General features: G+C 41.2%; 1 protein-coding gene across 26 annotated transcripts in view; it reads right to left on the bottom strand.

Moving 5' to 3' along the window:
- RIMBP2 (RIMS binding protein 2) overlaps positions 1-21,434 on the bottom strand; it is a 307,432-nt gene that overhangs the window by 179,592 nt on the left and 106,406 nt on the right. The window contains exon 1 of one of the 26 annotated variants that reach the window (XM_075176661.1): positions 9,855-9,985. The exons of the other annotated variants lie outside the window; for them this stretch is intronic. The gene's annotated coding sequence lies outside the window, so the exon portion shown is untranslated. Of the gene's footprint in view, positions 1-9,854; positions 9,986-21,434 lie in introns of those variants that run through there. 26 annotated transcript variants of the gene reach the window in all.

The following is a 21,434-nucleotide window of genomic DNA, read 5'->3' as shown; positions in this document are numbered from 1 at the left end:
TTTTTACAAATGACATCAGGGAGTAAATGTATTAAATACCGATTCTAGCAAATCACTGATATTCAGCATCTTTGACGGCTAAATGTAAAATCGCAATTTAAAAGGTAAGTATATAGATGATTTGCTAGAATCAGAGATTAATACATTTACCCCCAAGAGTCAGAGTCCCACGTGATGTTGGAAAGTTTTCAGATTGTCACTACTAAATGCATAACATTTGAGATTTGTACTTTTCCTTTTGTTAACCAATCATCTCACTCAGATACTGGCTGGGAATATCCTTTTCTTAACTGTTTGTCCATTTCTGCTTTCACAAAGGAACTCGATTCTTACAGGCACACAATGGATCCATTCTAAATACTAAACATAGAACTTTAATCTGGAACCTGAATGGCATTAGAGCATGCTAAATATCACCATAAGGAATACCATTCTTGTGATATAAGTTACCATTAAAACATGTTATAGGCACTAAATTAAAAAAAAAGGAAGATGGTAGAAAGGACAGTATAATAATAAATGGGTGTACAAAAGGTTTTGGTTGAGAAGTCTTTAGTGAAGAATGAATTACTCTTTTATTCTAAGTTACATGGTTATATATGGGGAAGATCTGCCCTTGTCTGTATTCCATGCAGATAATAGCTTTCATTTAATTGCTGGTTAGTGCTCCTTTCAAAACATCCAGTCTGTCAGAGGATGAGCAGATGTTTCATGACAATCACTACAATGCGTTTCTTGGAGACAAATATTAAAGTCCTTGCCTGTTTCCTTATCAACCAGAGTGCACTTAGGTCACTTCTCTACAATCATTAGAACATAAACATACTAGAAATAATTAATAGGTATGAACTCACTAATTTAATAAATAAAACAAAAAAAGGACATTAGGTAAAAAAAGACAAAATCTACTAGTACATATATGGAAAACATAATTGGAAGTCTGTTCCTGTGACCTTTGACCTTTGCCAGGAGACAGTTAATTGATCCTGCCCTTCCTCCAACACCTCCACACAACATTTTCGAATAGCTTTGACCACTGTTTTAGAATTCTAATATGTACTGATGTTTCAGTTCCTTCCGAGACAGGTAACAGGGTTAATGCAAAAATCAGCAAAAAACTTCAGCTCTTGCCATGTGGGAATATTTTTTCCTTAGCACCGCTGGCATCAAGCCTTTAAGCCTTGGACGCTGTTAGAAAGGTCTGTGTGTGAAAGTAACAAATGACAAAAAAACAAAAACAAAACCAAAACAATAGTTTGCACTCAGCTCCACAGTAGTATAAACACTATGCCTTCTTATTATATTTAAAGTTAATAACAGTAATATACTTAGAATTCTTTGTAAACATTAGTGAAAATTTATTAAAACTGTAGCAAAGGAAAAAAGTAATGTAAACCAAAGCAACCAATCAGATGTTTGTTTTATCTTTCTAAACTACACTACAACAATTACAGCTATAATCTGATTGGCTGTAATAGAAAGCAGCATCTTTACTTTGCACCCATTTCCATAAATGTTCCACATTGTGTATTCTACACTCAACAAATCTGAACCAAAATCAACACGAGATAGCTGGGCTTCAGATAAAGGCTACAGAAGCAGCTCAGGGAAAGTGCTTAGCACTTCAGCAAATCAAGACAGATCAAAATGGAAAGAAAAAAAGCACAGTGCATGTCAAATCTAAACTTACATAAATAAAGCACTTAGAAATAAGAAAAGGAAAATAAGCATTACACCTCTGTGACGCATGTTTTAGGCACACCTGCTCTTACACATAGTTCAAAGTGCTTTCTTGTTTCCAGTGAGCTATATTATTAAATCCTAAATGTATTTTACATATATATTTTAAGTCACCTAAATTATTTCAAATTTGTCTGATTTCTACAACTTTCTTTAGCACTTTGTGAGCTTCAACAAATGAACCATTATATGTTGCAAAGAATGCTGTTTTAAATGAACATATATGGCTTCTAAAAGTATACAAGCACTGTATGTTTTTAGATATTTCTGGTCCTTTGAACATTAAGGCCTTGTGCACTATTTATAAAGATGAATTGTTTACAGGACCATCTTGCAGTAGGGTGCAGATTCCAGCAGTTAGAGGCACATTCACCTTCCTTCCAATAGCTAGCATGAAAATACCGGTATGCCTTTTCCTTACATGTGCATGAACCTGGCAGATGCTATATACATGAATACCCATTGAACATGGCAGAAACCAAAGTAATTCAGTGTAACATAAAACACCATGTTTTACGGTACCTTAGACAGTTCCATGCAATGCTAGAAATGACCATTCTGCTTTCTACAAAACCATCCCTTCGGTTTCATTATGAAACGGTTTTCTTCAGCACAACATGGAACATGTGCAGAAACAGTATTGGTTTAATTCAGAAGTGTGCACACTACATATACATAAATGGAAAAACGTCCTTCATTGCTGATATTCTGGTTATGCAGAGGCTGTTTGGGAGGATAACCAGATTAAGTCACAATTATTATTATCCTTTATTTGTTAGGCGCCACAAGAGTTCCGCAGCGCCGTACAGAGCACAAACAGTAGACTAAACAAGGTGAAACATTACACACAGTAAACAAAAAATACCAAAACTTAAGAGACTCCAGGCAGGCTAATGCAGTAAAGACGGAGCAGAAGAACAGGTATGGAGAACAAAGGGAAGAGGGCCCTGCTCAAATGAGCTTACATCCTAAAGGGAGGGTAGACAGAACTCAGGCACACAGGGAGCAAGTTGAAGAAGTGGGGAAAGAACAGGGGGACTGGGAGGAGAGAGGGGGAGAACAGGCGGAGGAGATGAGATGAGGGGGTTAGGTGGAAGGTTGGTAGGCTTTTAGGAACAGGTAAGTTTTGAGTGCCTTCTTGAAGGAGGACAGATTGGGAGAGAGACGGATGGAGCGAGGGAGGCCATTCTAGTGAAGGGGGGCAGCACGGAAGAAGTCTTGGATTCTGGAGTGGGAAGAGGTGATCAGAGTGGAGGAGAGGCGACGGTCATTGGCCGAGCGCAGGGAGCGGGCAGGAGTGTGAATAGAGAGGAGTTTGGAGATATAGGGAGCAGTAGACTGGGAGAAAGCCCTGAAAGTGACAGTCAGGAGTTTGAAAAGAATTCTGTAAGGAATGGGGAGCCAGTGTAGGGCAAGGCAGAGAGGGGAGGCGGATGTGGAGCCTTGCAGCTGCATTGAGTATAGAGCGGAGGAGGGCGAGATGGGAATGGGGAAGGCCGGTAAGAACGAGGTTGCAATAATCAAGGCGGGAGATGATGAGTGCGTGGATGATAGTTTTGGTGGCATCTTGGGAGAGGAAGGGCCGGATGCGGGCAATGTTGCGTAGCTGGTAGCGACAGGCTTGGGCAAGGGATTGGATGTGGGGGGCGAAGGAGAGAGAGGAGTCGAGGGTGATGCCCAGACAGCGGAGCTGGGTGACAGAGGAGATGGTGGTATTGTTAACAGTGATAGAGAGGATGTGGTGGGAGGTGAGTCTAGGGAGAGGAAAGACAATGAGTTCAGTTTTGGAGATGTTAATTTTGAGGAAGAGCGAGGACATCCAGGAGGAAATGGCAGAGAGGCAGTCAGATACACGCGAGAGGAGGGCGGAGGAGAGATCGGGCGAGGAGATGTAGAGTTGGATGTCGTCAGCGTAAAGGTGATACTGAAGACCGAAGGAGGAGATGAGCCCCCAGGGAGGATGTGTAGAGCGAAAAGAGAAGAGGGCCAAGAACAGAACCCTGAGGGACACCAACAGGAAGAGGGAAGGGGGTGGAGGAGGAGCCAGACGTGGATACAGATAAGGAGCGGTTAGCGAGGTATGAGGTGAACCAGGCGAGGACAGATCCAGAGAGGCCAAGAGAGAGAAGTGTTTGAAGCAGGAGGGGGTGGTCCACGGTGTCGAAGGCCGCAGAGAGGTCAAGGAGGATGAGCAGGGAGAAGTGACCCTTGGATTTGGCTAAAAGTAGATCATAAGTAACTTTGGCCAGGGCAGTTTCGGTGGAGTGGAGGGGGCGGTAACCTGATTGACAATTCCCTCCTCGACCCTCTTCAGAGAGGTGTCTAGTGAGGCGGCTACAGACAATCCTCTCAAGTAATTTGGAGGCAAAGGGCAGAAGTGAGATAGGACGATAGTTAGCAAGAGAGGTGGGGTCAAGATTGGGTTTTTTGAGGATGGGAGAGATAAGAGCGTGTTTAAAGTAAGAGGAGACTACACCAGAGGAGAGTGATATGTTGAAAAGGTGTGCAAGGTAAGAGCAGGCAGTAGGAGAGAGAGCGCGAAGGAGGTGAGAGGGGATAGGATCGAGAGGACAGGTGGAGGGTGGAGAGGAAAGAATGAGGGAGCGAACTTCTTCACCCGATGTGGGGCAGAAGGAGCACCAGAGTTGGATGTTGGAGGGAGAAGGGATGAGGGCGGGGAGAGGGATGGGAGGAGGAGATGTTCAGTCGGATGGTTTCAGTTTTGGAAGAGAAAAAAGTGGCGAAGTCGGAAGTGGAGAGGGAAGGTGGGACAAGAGGGGGGGGGGGAGAGGAGGGAGTTGAAAGTGGCAAAGAGGCGGCGGGGATTGGAGGACTGAGAGGAAATCAGGGACTTAAAGAATGATTGTTTAGCCAGGGAGAGGGCAGAGCAGAAAGAGGCGAGTATAAATTTGAAATGAAGGAAGTCGGCCAGGGAGCAAGATTCCCTCCAGAGGCGTTCAGTCGTGCGAGAGCACTTTTGGAGGGAACGGGTGAGTTTGGAGTGCCAGGGTTGGGGAATGAGGCGGCGCTGGCGAATAGAAGAGGCCGGGGCAAAAGCGTCCAAGGCACTAGAGAGGGAGATGTTGTAAAGAGAGGATGCTTGGTCGGAGCATACCAGGGAGGGAAGAGGTGAAAGAAGTGTGTCAGGAGAGGAGGAAAAAAAGGTATGGTCAATAGCCTCAAGGTTGCGCCTAGTGAAGGTAGCTTTAGGCGAGGTGGGAGCAGGGGAGGAGGACAGAGTGAATGAGAGGAGATGGTGGTCAGAGAGAGGGAAGGGAGAGTTGGAGAAGTTGGTGAGATCGCAGAGATGAGAGAAGACAAGGTCAAGGGAGTGACCAAGACAGTGGGTGGGGGAGGAGGTCCACTGAGTGGACCCTCACAATAAACTTAACTTGGCCACCTTTACAAAGTTGGTGAACAAAAAGAAAACAACACAATTCAACTTATTTTTTTGTGTAAAATATAATATATATATATATATATGTTAACCCGTGCATGATACTCATGCATTCTAGTCAAATCAAGCTACTTAAGGTCTTAAAAAGGTTCTTGTCATGCATTTGGACCTAGCCCAGGCCTCCTCAGGGGGAGAGCGTTAGTTCCCGACGCAAGCGGCCTTTTTAATGTGTGTTCATGAGGTAAAATTACCTCACAAAAATGAGTTTGACCCCTCAACTCGTAAATTTAGCCTTTACTACCCCTCCCACGGGGGGGAAGGGGGAATGATGGAAGTTAACTGACTTCACTATTCTAATTTTTTTGTCAAATAATGTCAGTATACCAAATTTCAGGTCAATTGGATGAGCCCTTTCTGAGAAAATAGTTTTTTCCACACACACACACACACACACACCAATGCACGCCTCTACACATGTGTGTTCATGAGGTAAAATTACCTCACGAAAAGGAGTTTGAGCCCTACCAAATTTCAGCCCTTTTTGAAATTTTTTTCCCACACACACTAAGAATTTAGTAGGTCAGTGTATAACTCTGCCCAGCAGGTGGCGCTGCATCTTGTTTTTTTTTTTTCACACACACACACACAGACAGACAGACAGACAGACAGACGCCACTAAGCATTTATATATTAGATATATACACATATTATTTATTTATCTTTTGTGAATTGGTATTCATGACAGCCTTTTATACCCATATAACAAAAATCTTCTCTTCTATTGGCAAATGTTTTTATTCGTCTAAATTTACTGCCATTTTTGTCATTTCCAAGACATGTTTGTCCATCATGTTAAACATTTTTGTTTTCTACCGTGTTTCTAAATATACTGGCATTTTGTTATTTTCACACAAAAGTTCCTGTTTTGTGAAGCTGATCAATATAAAACAATGCAATACCAAACATTCTATGGCTACCATGACAAAAGTGTCACATAGTTGATCTTAAGTGTAATTAATGTAGCTAAACAAATTTATATAAACAACAACATCCTCCCAACAACATAATTAACTTATACATACATTTGTTTAAATATTCATTGCCATGAAAAATCTGATTTATTGGCAGTCGTAGTTTAATGTTTGCTATGGTTTTGTTATAGTATTTAATCATTTTAATCATTGTGAGCGCTCAGTGATTATGTTGTGTTGGACTTAGCTCTTCGTGTGTACAAGTGTGTATATTAAGTCAGAATTCCTTAAATTATGTACATACCGGGCAGCATGGTGGCAAGGTGGTTAGCAATGCTGCCTCACAGCACAGGAGTCATAAATTTCTTTCCATCCAGAACCCTTTCCGTTTGGAATCTATATGTTCTCCCCTTGTTTACACGGGTTTTCCCCGGATGCTCCCTTTTCCTCCCACAGTCCAAAAACATACTGATAGTTAAACTCGCTTATGGACCCAAATGTGTGTGTGAGATCTGGAATTTATATTATAAATTCCAGTGGGACAGGGACTGATGTGAATGACTTCATAGTCTCTGTATAGCGCTGCATAATGTGATTGGCACCATATAAATTAAAATAAATACCTAATAAATAAGATGCTGAAAATAAATGTAGATTATTACAAAGAGACTGTTCAATTAAAGGGGATCACACACATTCTTAGTATTATAGGAATATGAAGGCATTGCAAAATAATTATAAATTCTAAGACCCTTATCACACATTAGTATAGTGCCAACATATTGTGCAGGACGAGATTATTCTTCACACAACAGCTAATTAACCTACCGGTATGTATGTGTTTGGAAGAAACCCAGGAAACACAGGGAGAGCATACAAACTACACACAGATAGCATCCTTTGTCAGAACCAAACCCAGTGCCCCAGAGGTGCCAGTCAGCAATGCTAACCATTGTGTCACAGTGATGTGAAACCATGGAAGCCTATGTAACACATTACAGTGACCACAGTTCAAATAGGTCCCTGTGCCACATTATGAACACAGTGAGATGACCTGGCTGATCGCTCTTATAGGTGCCAAGTAATGCAGCTAGGAACCTGGCTATATGCTTTACTAAATAAAATACATATATACATAAATCATTTTAGACAAGCATATATATATATATATATATATATATACACATATACACACACACATACACACTCTACAAAGTCAGATCATTAGTAGCTTAATTAGCTGCAAAGGGAGTACAAAGATTGTGTAATCTCAGGATAGGAATTAGGTATCATACTTATTTAACTTAGATAAAACATAGGTTTTTCTTAGCTTATGATTCATTTTTATTCTGTGATTTTTAACTATATTTTAATGAGATGAGACATTGGGTCAAATTGGAAGTATTACATACCTTTAAAATGGTTCTTGCAATGTGTTAACATATGTAGAGCTCTGCCTCATCTAACAGTATTATTTTACTCTAGGGGGGTTTCGGGAGAGATTGGTTGTTATTGTTTTTGGGAGATGGGGGGGGGGGGGGGGTTTATTTAGACAGCAGCTCTACTCATATTAAGGAGTCAAGCTGGACAGGGCAGTCATTCCCTACTGGCTGGAATGATGTCAACAGAGTCAGTCCAGGAACTTCTGGGAACGGTCAACTGAGTATGACACCGTTCCGCTGAATGAAAGAAAAGCATTTTGGCTTAAAGAGACAAAAATGTAAGATGTGCTTCAATCAAGTATGATTTGGTCAGATGTGTGATTCCATGCAGTTATAAAAAATCTACTTACAATATACCCTGAGTTTTTCCAATTGATTGTAAACAAAACTAGCAAGCTGTTGATTACAATAGACAGTACACAGAACATTGCATTAATTATGTAACAACAAAAAAAAAGATACTTTTGAAATATAGAAAAAAAACTTTTTGGGTGGGCTCTGAGTATGAGATGACTAATACCAGATTTCAAATTGAAAGAAATTAATGTAAGCCTAGCTGTGAGAGATACTAGACACACCTTTTTATGCGGTGGCTGCAGAGGATGGATAGGGCAGGGGTTGGCAGCAGGTGGATTGGAGGAGTCTTGCGGAAGTAAAACGGACAATTTCTTATTTTGCCATCTTCCTTTAGTGTTACAGAATAAGAGCAGGGTAGTCACAGTATGAGCAGCAGATTAGTAAACGGCTGTATGGCGATGCCTTCTCACCAGTTAGACAAGCACCCACAGAATACCCTGTTTGGGCTGCATGAATGAGTATCGGACACTTCTCCACAAAGGGAATGTCTGTCTCCCTAAAGGGCACTTGTGAGAAGAACCATGAAAAATATCATGCTGCCCAACACTGATATGGAGGAAGTGTGAAGTACTTTATAATATAATGGCTGCCAATACTTTGGCTTCCAAATTGATTAAAATATTAGAAACTAATAAACCTGGCATTACATGATGTTTAGATTCCAAACACCAAATAATGCTCATTTATACTAATAAGCATTCTTGTCAATATCAATGGATAAGAAAAAAGGGAGTCAGATTAAAAAATAACATACTGCGCACCACAAACATTTAAACTATATTTAGCAAGTGACACTGTACGATACAATCTGTTTTAGATCCATAAAGTCCCAGCTAAAGTACATGCCTTTGGTGATTACATATCCAACTTTAAGCAGAGGTAAATTTCCCAGACACTGCAGTCAGCCTTGGCACAATGTTAAACTCATTCGCTCTGCAAAATCTCACTGGTGCATATTGGGCAAATTCCAGCTTTTTCTTATTAATACTGATAGAAGCAAAACACAACTTAAAATCAGGTATATGAAGGCTGATACTGCAGACTGCTAACACAGCGATGAGGTTCATCCCCTATAAAATCCAATGTGACAAATACTGCCAATTCGATGAATGAGAGGTCTGAAAATATGATGTATAGCTAGCTACGTGGCATTATTTAGCATTTTGTGTCAGATAAACAGTTACTGTTTCACATAACCTATTTTGTAGGCATTGATTTGTTAAAATGTTCTCTCCTGAAAGGGTACAATATGTATGGTTATTGTGGTAAAGTAGAGAAGAATAATGAAAATGACAGCTTGTTTGCCATGAGGGATTTCCTCAGTCCTATGCCCAAATCTACCAGCTATAGGATTAGGTTCAAAGGAAGGGCCTTATCAATGAGCTTTGCAGGGATACACTGCATATTACAAGGCTTTTATTTCACCCTACACAATTTATTAACCTTTTCTGCAACAATGCTGTTTAGTCCCAAAGCATTAGGGAAGATAAAATGGCATGTTCAAGGTCACCCACGAGTTTACCTCTTCTAAAGACATCACTTTGGCTGATATCTAGTGTGCTGCTAATATTTACTATTAGTAGGTCAAAGAAGAGCAACCCACACAAGCTTATAAGTGCGGTGGGGTGAAAGTGTAGGAGACCCTTTTATTTGCACCACATACAAAGGGGATTCAAGAAGATAAATTATCTCCTACCTTACAAAAACTGATGACTGGAATGAGTTAACATCTTACCTGCTTCTGCAATCTGCAGCATATTGTCAAGCAGTGGAAGGGAGGCCTCTCACTGAGAAAAGGCTTAACATCTGCATTGCAAGTTAGCTATTACCACAGCCTAAGTATAGACCTCCATTGCAAGACAATGGTGACAGAAAGATGCATGCAACCAACTTTCTGCTCTTGCAATACAACACTGAAACAACAGCAGGAGTAAAATAACATCCTACCTTGCACTGTAGGTTAAGCTGCTGACACACAGGGCCAGGTGCAATGTGCTGTGTCCATTTATATCCAGACAGACAGAGGCACCAGCAGCAGGTCTGATGTGCAGGCAATGCTTGTACTCGTCTCACAATGATTCATGACTGCTGAAAGCCAGTGAAAGAAGCATCATCAAGCATGCAGCAGCTGCCACAGCCTATGAAACAGTAGCCCGTCCTCCTTACCTCCTCCTCTTTTCCTCCCTCTCTCCCTGGCTTACACACACAAGATGGCTTTTCCCTCTATTTCCTAGCTGTGTAACACCCATCTGTGGCCTGTACTGTCCATACAGAGTCAGATTGCTTCCTACACCCTCCCCCTTCACACCTTACGGATTCCTCCACCTCTAGATACCGATCACTAGAGGACATATGTGGTCTACAGGATGGACCAATCTATTGCAGAAACAGGTTGTGGTTTTGTTTTTTTTATCCTACATTATGCTGCATCCAATGAAGAGCTTAGGAACTCCTATGCAGAAGGGTATTAACAAGGATTACCTGGGATATTCCAAACCCCTCTGATTTTTTTTTTCAGAGACAAATTTAACCCTTTCTATGCATGTGACACCTTCCCTTTTTCTTACATGTGTTTTATTTTTAAACTTTCCATTTCTTGTAATGACAACCATGGCAACCATCTTTGTGTAGCTCAATTTTGCTTTAAAAAATATACTGAAGCTTAACAACATTAGCAGTATATTTATATGCATTTTTTGTGTATGTTACTATTCATGTTCATCCCTAAATTGATTAGTCTATTATAGGTTATTGCTTTATATTTTCACATGCATTAGTATTTTACGATTTGGGATATAGCTTAATTCTTTACAATATTTTTGTTTAATACTTTATTCTAATTGAACTATAGAAATAATTCTAAATAAACCAGTGATTAAACATAGTTAGACATAATTAGTAATTCTAATATTGACTAGATAAACCTTTGCTGTAATAAATGGGAGAAGTATACTATATAAACAGCTAAAATTATATAGTAGTTGATAAACTGCTGTACTGTTTATGACCTTGAGAACATCATTTTCTCTTCCTGAACCAATTGAGAACAAGACATTAATGCTATAGAAGTGGTGTGGCGTGCAGGATATATAGATTTATTGATATATAAGGTACATATACAATCGGAATTATGAACTGCATGTCACTACCTCAGGCATTGGTAACAGAAGCAGCATGTCAATTATAAAACATGTATGTATGATAACATATCATGCAAGGAGAAGCCTTCTCAAATGCAGTGTAAGTGTCAGCTGCCTAGCAACTGTAAGAGCTATAGGAAATATAAAAGGGTCTCCCTGAGGGAGAGAAGCACTACAGTCCTCAACTACACACACTGATTTTCTGACATGCATAACTCTAGACCCTTACCAAGCCATAGGGAACATGCAACTCACACAATACACTTCAATTATAACCAATTGTTGTAATTCCTAACTTCTTCATAACGCTTAAATATGCACACAATTGTGTGCAGGGGGGTTGACAACCTAGTGCCAGCATTAAAAAATGTGTGTGTGTGTGAATATATACATATACATATATACATACATACACACACATATACATACACAGACATATACATACACAGACAAACATACATACACACACACATATACATACACACACATAGTGACGCACAGCAAACAGGATGCCCACTCACTGCTGCACCACTTTGCTATACTTCTATACTTTATTCAGTGCTGCCAGGATGTCAGTCAGCAATAGGTGTAGTTCCAGTGATAAAACAAATAAAGTAGTCACAATGCCCTGCAACTCTGCATCTAGCTAGTCACTTGGTTACCTCACTAGTCACTGGCCAATTTCTAGTCGACGGTGGCCCCACCCACAACACAAACCCCACAATTTATGCTGCTTTCTCCCCAACACTAGCTACCTAAACCAGAAATCAATCACACCCATGTGTTCCATCTGTAAACCTACATTCTGTATGTAGAAGAGTGTGCAGAATTAACCCTGTCTGCAGCATGAGACTACCAGAGAAAGTAGAAGTCTCTCCCTTAACAGTCCGGCAAAAAGGGCAGTTTTCCACACATACCCATCCCCATAGCTTCGACACTCTAGGCAAAGCGGACATTGCAAGAGAGCCCATAGTTACGGAAGAGCACATCTGCATTTTTATGCATTGCTTCCAGTCTTTGCTACCCGGTGAAGTGGAAAGGCTGCAATATCAAGAACCATTGGGTCACTTTGGCATTGATCTCTTTGTTCACCTGCCTCCATTTTAATGGTGCATGGTCCATCACCAAGATAAATTCCCTATCCTAGAGGTAATACCTGAGGGCTTACACAGTCCATTTGATGGTGAGGCACTCCTGTTCAAAAGTCACATACTGTTTCTCCCTAGGAAAGAGCTTGTGACCGAGATACAGAATGAGTTCTTCTCTCCATCTAACTTTTGTGAAAGTACCGCGAACAGACCTACTCCCGAGGCATCAATCTGCAGTCAAAATGTACTTACTACAATTGGCTTGTAGCATAGGCACTGTACATAAAGCCACCCTTAGGTCCTCCCAGGCAGCTCCTGCTGACTCACACCAGTTTAGCTTGTCTGGACAAAAAGCCCTCCACAAGCCAGCGGTAGTATCCTACCAATCCAAGAAATATCCTCAGTTGGGTCTCTCTCTCGGCCCAGTTCTTTAAGATTTCCACTTTATTGACCAGGGGTTTGACCTTCCCCTTTCCAACTACATATCCCAGGTATTTTGCCTCTGGCATGGCCAATGCGCATTTCTCAGAATTGGCAGTAAGGCCATGTGCCCTCAATGATTCCAACACAGCCTCCACTTTGGGGAGATTTGACTCCCAAGTATACATCTAAATACGCAGTAGCATATGCCCTATGTGGCTTTAAGAGCTTATCTAAAGCTCTCTTGAACATGACAGGTGCTCCATGTAGCCCAAAACACAATGCCTTAAATTGGAATAAGCCCTCAGGTGTAGAGAACCCAGTTTTTGGATCGGCCAATGCTGTCAGGGGTATCTGACAATACCCCTTTGTGAGGTCTAAAGTAGTCAGATATTCACTCCTGGCTAAGTTCTATTTAAATGTCTAAAATCATTAAAAAAGCGTAATATCCCATTGAGTCTCAGGACTAACACAATTGGACTATTCCATTCACTGGTGGATTCTTCTCCCAGTTAAATCATGTTTTCAACTTCTCGCTTCACTGCAGTTGGTCTAGCCTTGGATATATAGTAGGGCTGCTGCTTAACTACTACCCCAGGGAGGTGTTTATCTCATGTCCGATAAGAGTGGCATGCCCAGGAATAGAAGAAAAAACGTTCCTTTCTCAAATCACCTGTCACAATCTGCATCCTGCAGCTTCTGTCTGCCAGGAACTATGTTGGAATATATATTTATTAATAGATATACATATATTAATAGATTATATATATATATGAAACAGAGAGTGAGAAGACAACGGCGTTCAGTGTAAAACCAGAAGGTCTGGCACGTGGCCGCTATGGAGGAGATTACGTACTACCTCCACGATAGAGGCCACGTCTTCAGTCAAGTCTGGGCTCCATGGCTAGCCGTGGAACACACCTTCCCCCCTCAACGCTCCACGTCCTCCGACCTGACCCATGTGCGATGACCCTAACTCTTCCCGACACATATCTCCCCCTCTGCTATAGGCTCAACACATCCTAGTTATCCTCTAAATACTTACAGTGCTTATCTTTGTGGTCCTACCCCCCTCACCCCTCCCCCACAATCCATTTTGTTCCTACACCCATTTTATATTACTCTTTAAAAATGTAAAAACCGGTCATTTTTGTCTAAAGGTTTCCTAATATGCGATACACCACAATAACTGTTGTGATTTTACTGTGCATGCTACACAGTGTTATCGTTTTGCTGTCTGTATTTTCTTGATTGACCACTGAAAATAAAAAATTATAAAAAAAAAAACCAGAAGGTCACGTGAACAAACGTGCTCAAATATTATAAATCACATACAGTAGGCTGCTTCGCTTTATAAACATCAAATTGCAGATGTCAAACCTATGTAGACAAGAAAGAAAGAAAAGCGCCAAACATAGTGTGATATCATTAATTGAGAATAATAACCAATAATTCAAATTGGCCTCGTACCAAAAATAGATATATTGGCTTATCTGAAGAGTATCCCACTGGGATCCTGATCTCCTTCCCATGTAGATTACACACTCTATTAAATAGATTCCATACTAGGACTCAAGAGAAAATAGCAAAAAATAGTGTAGTACGTTCATGACAGATAGGTACTTCTCATGAAATATAATCAGATTTTAATCAAAACTTTATCCATAAAAGACAATAAAATGCCCATACATTGGGTAAAAATAAAGCAGGCTTATCTGTTAAATAGAGCTTTCAAATGTCCTTTAAGAAGCCTCTCTGGCCGCGGATGACAAAGCCTCCTTTTCACCACCGATTAGGAATCACAGGGAGCATTGTGTGCAGAGATTTTACTTTCCTTGGTGGGGACAAGAACTAATTCTTTGTCATTGAATGAACTATGCCTGAGTGTCATAATGGTTTTAATACCTTTTCTGACATTCCTAGACATCCTATAAGTGTTCTCTCACCAGAGAACCTATTTGTCTCATACTCCTATACAACTGTGCACAAAAATTGAACTACATTTGGCTCCTTGAGCTTTAGTTGCACCCAACCCTCCTTGAGGATGTCCAAAATGCCCATAGGCTGTCTTCCATACAAGAGCTCAAATGAACTAAACCCCTTAAAGGCTTATGGTACTTCCCACACTGTGAACATTGGAAAAGGGAGGAGAGTATCTCAGTCTTTCCTTTCTTGTGCCACTGCCCTTCTAACTGTCTGGTTTAAACAGTTAAAGGGCTCCACCAGGCCATACGTTTGCGGATGATAGACTGAGGTAGGAGAGCTTTTACGTCAAGCAACTGACTTAACTCTTTAATTTACTTTGACATAAAAAGAGTGCCCTGGTCAGTTTGGATTTCAGAATCCCCAACTGCATATAAAGAAGTAGTAGCTGTAACGATTATGTAGTATATCTAATGACTGATTGTTTTCTGTTGAATTAATGTATGTCTAGCAAGACTGAAATGTCCCCTATTTCTCAATTTTGTTCCCTCATACACACCAAGTCTTAACTAAGTAAGTAGGTTCTAGTTCCTGTTTTATTTTCTAAAACGTATTTGTGCAACATATAGTATGTCTTATTATTAATTTTTTGTAACTAAGCCTTGGAAACATTTTTCAGATTAAATAAATTTTATGTAGCGTATTCTCCAGGGAGGCTCATGCTACATGTGTATGTGATTTAAGTGTGAAACATTAATAAGTGGTTTTTGGTGAACATAAGGACATCATAATAAATCTTTTGTGGTGGCAGAAAAGTGCATTCATTGCTAAGTGACTAAGGTGACGCCAATCACAGCCAGCTATTCAGATTGCTGTATCTGGGGCAGACTGGGGTGTTCGTGACAAACTGGTTGGCAGCTTGGTGGGATTGATAATATTTTTCTTTTTATCATAAGAACTTAAGTGAATTAGTGGTGTGTGATTCTAGAGAGAGTCAGCATCCTAATTGACCGGAGATTACGCTCAAGGCTTACAAAGTTTTAAAAAATATACTGAGCAAATAGATTCTGTTTCCCCCTTTCTTGTTTTTCTTTTCTATTTTTTATTTGGTGAAAGTGTGTGGTCCAGAATGGCCCCTGACTATAAGCAGATGAAAAAGGATGAGCTCTTGGCTTTGTGTGGCGAAAAAGGAATTATTGTTGTCCCCAGCAGGAACAGAGAGCAACTGATTCAAGCGCTTATGGAGGCTGATCTTAAACTAAGAGTTGGAGGAGGCAGTGAAGAAAACCTCTCTGCTTCAGGAGAGCAGTTAGCACTGAACATTACAATAAATACTTCTGTTCAACCAAGTGGGGAGTCTACCCTGGACAGTTACCTTCATACTGCTCTCAAATAGCTGAAGGATGCTGATACTATAACCTCGCTGCAGCTGATCCAGCAACTCCAAGAGGCTACCAAACACTACGCTGCTGCAGACCGGGAGACTGCTCAACTCTGTGCATACAGGGAAGCTGCCGATCGCCTCGCTGCTGCACAGCCGTTGATGCTGCAGAGCATCAAGCCGAATGCGAACACCAGCTGGAACTAGCCAGGCTCAACAGCCAGTTAGCGGAACAAGGTCCGGGTAGGAAAATACCCAGGCACAACCAATTTCCCGTGTTGGAAAAGGACAGCGACCTTGATACGTTCAAGAGGGGATTTTAAAGAACTTGCCCACAGTTTGAGCTGGACCCCAGTGAATGGGCCAGCTATTTATCCCCTGGACTGAGAGGGAAAGCTTTGGAAGCGTTTGCAGACCTTCTCCAGGAACTGGACGGCGATTATGGTGCAATTAAGAAAGCTTTGTTACTTTGTTTCAACATAACTCCTGAGGCTTACCAGCGGAAATTCAGAGACTCAATTCAGACACCCCAGAGACAAACTGCAAGCGGTTAAAGTAGGACATCAAGTTGCACTTGGGTTGTTATACTCTGGCGCAGACCTGACTCTTGTACATCCAGCTCTAGTGAGCTCAGAGAACATTATTCCTAGAAAGACTATTGCTGTGCGTGGAGTGGGGGGGCCTACATTCAGCAATACCCCTAGCCAAAGTGTACCTAGATTGGGGATCTACAGAGGAATACGAGATGTTGGGGTACTAGACAATCTGCCTGTCACAGTACAATTGGGGACTGATTTGGGAAGGATGCACACTGCTTATATAAATGAAAGTGAAATAATTTCTGATGCACTGGTGCAAACTAACTCTATTCTTTATCAGGTGGACTCTGCTGACCAGCATAAAATAAGATTTGCAGGTACCTGTGGTGCAGAGGAAGGGCTTATGTGCAAATGTGGTTGATGATAATGCTCTTGTTGGAGAGACTAACACTTTAAATCCTTTGGGTTGTGAATTTGATCAGGTAAAATTGTGTCTAAATGTGATACCATGTCTGCTAATGTTTTAGGTTGTCAGATTGATTTACACGGGCCAAGTTCTGAAGGTGACCCAAAGTGTGAAAATGTATCCGATGTCTTAGCAGTAGTGACCCGGAGAGCAGCACCCCCTGAAAGTGTGGAGGGAAGTTCACTAGAAGCTAATTACCCTCCACCCCCCTCTCTCACTGTAGAAGCTGCAGATTCAGGCAATGATTTGAATGAGCGACCTCATGCTGTGTGCAACACTGACAAGCTCAGAAGTGACACATTTAAAACAGAAGAAAACACTGATCCCAGTTTAATTTATTGACAGGGAAGGGTCAGTCAGTCCCATGTTGAAAGTAAGGATGATAGAATTTTTGGGGAAAATGGCCTTTTGTACAGAGAGAAAAAAGTATGCATCCAGATGTAATTGATGACAGGCAACTAGTTGTACCTCAAACCTATAGGGAAGGTTTGCTGAAAGTAGCCCATGAGATGCTACCCCTAGCAGGACGTTTGGCTGTTGCCAGAACTAAAGCTCGTTTGGTACATAATTTTTACTAACCTGGTGTGCTGACTGACATAGCCAAGTACTGTGTGCCATGTGGTGATTGGGAAGTCTGGTGATGTGGAAAGGGCCCCTCATTCCCCTGCCTGTCATGTCAGAACCCTTTGAACAGGTTGTTGTGGATATTGTGGGTCCCCTAACCATTCCCAGAAGCTTGAGGAAAGAGTACATTTTGACTGTAGTGAATTTATGCTACTAGGTACCTAGAAGCAGCAGCTCTTTCTTACATTCGCTCAGACAAGGTAGCAGATGTCCTTAACTATTTTCTCCAGGGTGGGGTTCCCAAAAGAAATGTTAACTGATCAAGGTACCTGTAAAATAACAGGCATGGTGTATGATGTTACAACCCCTTAATCTACTCCATACCTGAACTGCACTTTTCAGCCATGTTGTTATCAGGAAGTATCAGTGAGGTATCTATAACATATCCTTGGAAAAGTACTTCAGGGGTTAAATTTCACCTCCACAGGGAACACTCAGATGGTAAGTGAATTAAGATATCATTGTTAGTTCTGTTTGCTCCCCATTGTCTCTACAGCCAGCCAGGTGCCAGACCCAGTAGGGGTCACCTGATTGAAGACACCTGGGAAAGTAGGAGAGGGGGATGGATAGTGTAAGCAGCCCACCAATCAAGACCTTTTGCAACTTCACTGGGCAGGCAGATCCCAAAGGGGGATTAGGAGTCCATAAAAGAGGCTACCCGGGAAGCTGGACACATGTGTGATTAACTTTTGGCCAAGAGATGATGCTCTGCCAGAGAGCTGCTGTGGATCATATCTCACTGGATTTATCTGAACTGATTTCCTGACTTGTTGGACCTGCTACTGTTAAGGAGACTGTGCTGTACCTATCCCACTGGATTTACTTGAACTGATTTCCTGACTTGTTGGACCTGCTACTGTTAAGGGGACTGTGCTGTCCCTATCCCACTGGATTTATTTGAATTGATTTCCTCACTTGTTGGACCTGCTATTGTTAAGGAGCCGTGCTGTATTTAATCCTGTTCTGCAGAATAAATCATCTTTCTATTTTTCCTCTAATACCGTGTCTGAGTGATTTGGGAACCACGTATCTTCACAGTACCCAGTTTATGTCTAACCTCATGCACAGTCTTTGTAAAAAGATGCAAGTGAATCATTTAATTACTTCCCCGTGTCACCCGGAGGCCAACAGCTGTGCGAACACCTTAATAGCACCCTAAAACAAATGCTTAGAACTTTTGTGCAGTCGCAGGGAAGAGACTGTGAGAGGTTCCTGCAGCACTTTCCCATTGCATACCCTGAGGTACCGCATGAATCCACTGGCTTCTCACCCTTTGAACTCCTGTACAGGCGCCGGGTGTGTGGCCCGTTAGATTTGATTAGGGAAGAGTGGGAAGGGAAATTGATCACCCCAGAAACGTCAGTGGTAAAGTGCAGTTCAGGGAAAAAATTGCAGTCCTTAATGGGGATGGCACAGAGCAACCTGAAAGTTGTGCAGGCGAAACAGAAGCTGTGGTATGACCAGGGCCGCCTTCAGAAAAAATCGGGCCCAGTATGGGCCCCCCCCCTCATGAGCGCGCCCCCCCCCCCCTCCTCATGAGCGCCCCCCCCACATTAGCAACACATACTTTCATACTTACCTGGGGCCCGCCGCTGATCTCCGCTATTCTGTCTTCAGCCTGGCTGTCACCATGACAGCCAGGCACCACGATCCGATCGCAGGGGTGGAGGATTCATTCCCCCTGCGATCATGTGATCTGTCAGGAGCTGTAGAGCAGGCGTGTCGCACATATGGTCTGTCTTATTTATAGCAAGTCTGCAATTCCTCTATATTGTCAGCTTTATTTTATCAATATACCAGTTGTCAGTATTATAAGCTTTGGCATAACATAACCCACCCAAAAAAAAAGGAGAACGGACCAGGATAGTGAAATACTGTTTGAGAATTTAATCATACAAAAAGGATTAAAAACACTTACAATTTTGCAATGAGTGTCATTCATATAAAGGTATATTTGTCCTTCAGTATTTAAGTTATGTACAAAATAATAAACTAATTGGCACCACTTGCATTGTAACATGGCTTGTCCCGGAGAACATTTACTCCTTTTTTTGCATTACTTTCCTTAATGACTTAGGCCCATGTTTATGTCTTCTGCTGTCTTAGATGATAATTCACCCCAAAATGGTTGATTATTCTCATCTGTTTTATCACCCAAAACTGTTCCTTAGGGATAAGTACACCATCTATCCGTAGAAAGGGAGTGGTGTACCTTTCCTAGACTGTGCTGTAGCTAGGTGGGTATGGATTAATCTATATTAGAATATAATGATTTGGGACAAATGATTCTCTGCATTCTACAAAAAGGAGGTTAGTGCAAAATCTAAGTTGAGACCTACAGGGTCCAGAGTGCCCAATGTATGTATCCATTTGGATTCAGTTTGATTTAATCTTTTGTTGTAATCACCTTAACCTCCAATCCTTTTTTATTAACTGAATGGCCATTAAACTCATCCTTGAGGTGTTCTTTTTATGTATTAGTTTGAAATAGTTAGACAAGTCATGTGTCTCAAGACCCATTTTGAGGTTCCTCACATGCTCCGAGATCCTGGTCTTCAATTTTCTACATGTTCGGCCAACATACTGTAGACCGCATGTGCATGTAATTAGATAAACCACTCCTATAGCGTCACATGTCATCCTACATTTGATCTTAAAGGTCTGTGAAGTGTTTATTTATGTAAATTTATCTACAGGTTTCTTTGCAGTCTCTCCAGTAGTTGTACATGCTATACACCTACTGCGATGGAAAAATCATTTTCTATTTGTTTCCTTGGTTAACCAATTGGTCACTGCCTTCTTTCCACATGGGAGATAGCTAGATACCAGTTTTTGCTTCAAATTCAGAGCTCTTCTGAAAAATATTTTTGGGTCTTTCGGAAGAATTCCTGTTAATGTCTCATCTTTAAGTAAGAGATGCCAATTCTTTCTAACGCTGTTCTTAACTTCCTTGGCTGATTGAGAACATTGGGTAATGAAAGGTAGGCAGACATCTGTGTTTTCTTTGGGCTCTTTCTTATTTCTGTATTGTAGAAGGTCCCTCTTCACATAATCTTGGTCTTCTTAATTGGTTCATCAATAGCTGTTTCCTTGTATCCTTAATCTTTGAATCTGGATCTTAGAATTTCTCCCTGCTGTTACAGGTTGCAAATTCCAAACAATTTCTTCTCAGTCTCAAACTGTACCAGGGGGATATTGTTCATCCAGCACTTGGTGATTACTTGTTGTAGATATGTAACTGTTACAATCTACCTGTGAAGTGTATCCTGCTCTCCATTTTATTATTTATGACAAGGATCTCTAGATCCAAGAATATGGCTTGTTGTTTGCTCACAGTTGTGGTGAATTGGAGATTCTTATTGTTTTTATCCATAGCAGCAATGAAATTTGATAGTGACTTTTCATCGACTCTTCACACAAAGATGATATAAATCAATAAATCTGCTCCAGAGGACCAAGTTTGCAACCAAGAGGGAGTCTGCCCAGATGCATACCTCCTCCCATCTACTCATAAAGAGGTTGGCATAGCTTGGTGTAAACTTGGTCCCCATTGAAGTTCCTTGCACTTGTAGGTCTGTTAAGAGAAAAGGTAGTGAAGCATACAATTGAGAGGAGTATAATGATGTGTACAGGGAGGAGAGAGGCAAAATTTGCACCTGGGCAAATAGGTCTGTGGTTCTGCCGTTGCTAGTATGGAAGGAATGGCTTCTTTCTCATGCACAAGAAATGGTCTTTCTGATATAGAAGAGAAGGAAGAGAGCTGAACTAACAATTATTACTCAATTTTAAAAATAAATAAGATTGTCGTATAAATGTAAAATTCAGTTCAGTTCTACTGGACTTCCTATCTCTGAAATAGAAAACTGGGACAACCTTCTTTTGCATGAACTTTGTTCACTGCATAAAGCTGAAGTTTTCTTAATAAAATGAATTAATGTTTTGTTTT

Source organism: Mixophyes fleayi, chromosome 1 (genome assembly GCF_038048845.1).
Source record: "Mixophyes fleayi isolate aMixFle1 chromosome 1, aMixFle1.hap1, whole genome shotgun sequence".
Lineage (NCBI taxonomy): Eukaryota > Metazoa > Chordata > Amphibia > Anura > Limnodynastidae > Mixophyes > Mixophyes fleayi.
The sequence above is the reverse complement of the archived record's forward strand: the minus strand, read 5'-3'. Positions and strand labels throughout refer to the sequence as shown.